This window comes from Semicossyphus pulcher, unplaced genomic scaffold (genome assembly GCF_022749685.1).
Source record: "Semicossyphus pulcher isolate SPU_LCO1_2020_fin unplaced genomic scaffold, fSemPul1.0.p SCAF_24, whole genome shotgun sequence".
NCBI lineage: Eukaryota > Metazoa > Chordata > Actinopteri > Labriformes > Labridae > Semicossyphus > Semicossyphus pulcher.
In genome coordinates, this window is record NW_027211698.1 from 15,632,501 (window position 1) to 15,636,271 (window position 3,771).

General features: G+C 44.6%; 1 protein-coding gene across 3 annotated transcripts in view; it reads left to right on the top strand.

The window, feature by feature from the left end:
• The window catches only part of agap1 (ArfGAP with GTPase domain, ankyrin repeat and PH domain 1), a 147,016-nt gene extending 143,555 nt beyond the window's left edge, over positions 1-3,461 (top strand). For all 3 annotated transcript variants that reach the window (XM_069675053.1, XM_069675052.1, XM_069675051.1), the window contains one exon: positions 1-3,461. This exon is cut by the window's left edge and continues 1,072 nt beyond it. The gene's annotated coding sequence lies outside the window, so the exon portion shown is untranslated.
• Positions 3,462-3,771: the final 310 nt, after the last annotated feature.

Sequence of the window (3,771 nt, forward strand, 5' to 3'; positions counted from 1 at the left end):
CTGCAGGGACACTTCCAGATGATTCCTCACCTCCTGAAGGACTTTGATATACTATCATGTTAACAAACGCCACGTGCCGTCTTCATAAAGCTTCTTGTAAAACCAGCCCAAAATCAACAGACGTTACGATCTTTGGGCATGTGATACAAAGCAGATCAGTCTCCATATGTAAGGCTGACCGGAGCATTAAGATTCGATGTTGTACAAACACACAAAGCCGACGTTCTGACAGCAGAAGAAGCACTTACACGTGGTGAGTTGGTGAATATATTGGATTCAAACGTATTTATTTATTGTCGAGTGTAATCATGCGTAGAATGTGTTGAACATGTAGAGGAATCATCTGTTCGGTCGTCGTGGTGATGTCTGTGAGCATCTGAAACCCCAGCCTGGTGTCCTCCTGGTCCCATCACGTCTCATTCAAAGAGTCCCTGAGTGAACGTTTGTGTTTCACTTGTGTAAAATGGAAAAGACAGGAAGCAGCTAAGAAACAAACGGAGCGTAAAGGGAATGTATCTGCTGTTTGTGATGTCACACGTCCTGCTGTCGACCAATCAGAGATGACGAGGCGACGGAGGAGACGAGTTACTGTGCGTCTTTTCTGTTAACAGACTCTGTAAAGAGAACGTGATGGAGAGAACACACGAGAAATGATCATGTAAAAATCTGTCTATAATGTCTGTGAATGAGACTTCCTGTGTCCGTCTGTCCGTCCAATCAGACAGTCTCCTGATCTGCTCAGCGAATCACTAAGAAGGGCTTCTTCTTCTTCTTCTTCTTCTTCTTCTTCTTCTTCTCTGGTCTGGAAACCTCCTCGCTGTAAATAATCTCCTCTCTCTCTCTCTCTCTCTCTCTCTCTCTCTCTCTCTCTCTCTCTCTCTCTGTCACTTTCTCTCTTTCGACGGTGACGTCATGTAAATTAGAGAACACAGGAAGTTGGTCGTACACGCCGTATGTGGGCTCGCAGGGTGGAAGTGATTTACTCTAATGTTTGAATTCAGCATGAACTGAATGTTTGTTTTTGGCTCCGTGTTGAACTGATCCAACCGGAGCAGGAAGTTAAACCAGTGGTTCCCAACCAGGAAGTCTCTGCAGAACTACACTTACAGAGGGGTCACAGGACGAGAGGTCAGAACATGTACGCTACACACAGGGCTGCAAGTCAACACTGAGGCTTAATGTGGTCCAGTTTGGGTCAACTACAGTCTAAGTTTAACCTGAGACTAACCCAAAGTTTGATTTGGACCTGTAGAGAAACCTCTGACCTCTGACCCCTGGACGTGTGCTCTCAGCACCTAACGATTGGGGACCACTGGTCTAAAGCGTCTCTGTGAATGCATACTGAACGTTGCAGGTGGATTCCAGGTGTCGTCACATGTAGAAACACCTTTCTCACCTGGTGACAAAGATTTGACTGAGCTTTGATTTCTTTGGTAGCTGGATGTGAAATAAGTCGACTGAACGCGAACTGAGACGAAGCTTATCAACCTGGACATTAACCTGACGACTTCCCTTCAACACTACGCGTCGCCTCACCTGCTCGTCTCTCTGTCTTCAGTCTCGTTGCCGTCTTTCCTCAGACGTTAGAAGTTGCTGCAGAGGTTGAGGAGCAGCTCTCGACCCGACTGTGTATCCAAGCAATATTCATAAACACATCGATCACTGTCGTAACGCTGATGACGCTGCAATATCTCCATCAAACCACAAACACACTGTTTTTAGAAACGTAAGACGAGCTAAAGAAAACCCATGAACTGTAAGTGTTCCTCCTCCTTCTGCCTTGTTTTGCCTTTAAGTCCTGATTTCGTCCAACCTTTGTTTCTGTACGTGCCACGCCCCCGATCCCCGACCAGCCGCCTTAAAGACGGCGTCCCGTAAATACTAAACAAGGGGTTCAATCGCAACTCGTGTTTTCAATGTTTTATTTTATTGCGTTTTTTATATCCGACTCGTCCAGCACCTGTAAAGACGCAGGACGGGGGAAAGACGTCCTTTAATTTATGACAGAAATGCACTAAATCTGATCCAAACACATTCTGAGCATCTGCAGAGTCCAAGGTCCATTTAGAGAAGTCCAGCTGAGCAGAGAAGCTCGGTAACATCTGATCTTATATGACTGTAGGCATGGTAACGCTAACTGCTAGTGGTCAACAAGCTAGCAACAACCTGACCTGCCTGCAAGCTCGCTGTAATTTGGTTTAACCGCCATGTTTTTCCCTCTGAGACTAAACCGAGCTTCAACAGTTGGAAACTTCTCTTTAAATTTGTATCGTTGTGAACGCTAACCATTGCTGCGGCTAACTGTGAGCACTTTATGGTGGCAGCATTGTTTCAGCTAGCAAGTAGATAGTTCATACTTAACCAGCAAAGTTCCAGCTAATGCTACAGCTAGTGATAACGAGCTAAACAGGATTTTCTAACCTTGTAGCCACAGAAGCTGCTGAGTCGTCTGCTGCTGGATCTCAGTGCAGCTAGCGGAGAACAAACTAGCATGGCAGCTTTGTTTCAGATGCAAGGAAACTGTTACTATATCCTCAGAAAGTCGGCTCACTCAGAGAAGAGAAAACATCCTGTGAAGCTTTAGCTAGCAGCCAGTTAGCTAAACTCAGCTAATGGACATGCATGTGGATGTGTGTTGGCTGATTGTCCTTCAGGGCGCTGAGTCGCTCCACCGCAGCTACAGGAAGTTTTCAGATTTTTATATTGTGAATTAACTGCTTCAAATATCCGAACACCTCCGAAGTCTGTTTATTTAATCTCATCACAGCAGAGAAAGCTCGGTAAGATCTGCTTATTACTGTTGGTATTAAAGAAACTGCTGAGTCGTGTAGCGCTGTTAGCATGGTTAGACTGAACTCTACAGCCTTTCCCCTCAAGTCATTTGACCTCGCTGTCTGTTCTCGTTAAATGAAGCTAAACATGAAAACTTGTAAAATGTTTAGAGTCAGAAAAACCTCCTGTGAAGCTCCAGTTGCAGCTAGCAATGTCTTAGCTAATTTATGCTAACGGACAACAGCTTGGCGCGGTAGATAAACTTTGTCTGCTTTGAAAGACGGAGAGAAATTAGCGCTAATATTTCCAGTCGACGTTGGCCTCCGTCAGCGCCGCCTCACCTGTACATAGACCTCAAACTACGAAACAAGAAAAAAGACAACTCTGTATGGTCAACGTTTGGTTTGTCTGCTTGTGTTACCTCTTCCAGCCTTTCCCCCTAAGCCCCGCCCACCAGGGCGGCCTCCACATTATTTATAAGTGCACCTGTGAGGAAGACTCCGCCCCCTCAAACCTACCTTTTTGTATATTTTTCTCTCAGTCCATCTTTTATTATTGTTGTTATGATTTCATCAGACGCATTATTGTTTTTATTGTTATTCTAATAATTATTATTATTATTGTTATTGACTTTTTGTTTTCTGTACAGTACCGTTGTTGAAAAATTTTACTTAATACAGAGTCTTCTACTGTAATGTGTCTCTTTTCAATAAAGACAAGAATAATGCTTCTTAATATAACGACAGACGGCTGAGCTCTTTTGTTTGCATCCTCTCGGAGGTAAGTGACTCATGTGCACGTTTGTCTGAGAGTTAGTGTCTTTTTCACTGGTCACTCTCGCTGTTAAGGGATGTGTGTGTGTGTGTGTGTGTGTGTGTGTGTGTGTGTGGGTGTCTGGGTGGTGTTTGCTGTTGTGTGGTAATTGGATAATGCCCTGCTAATCCCTCCTCAGCCCCGTGTTTAACAGGAAGAGGCCGTGAGTGTGAGTGTGTAACAAAA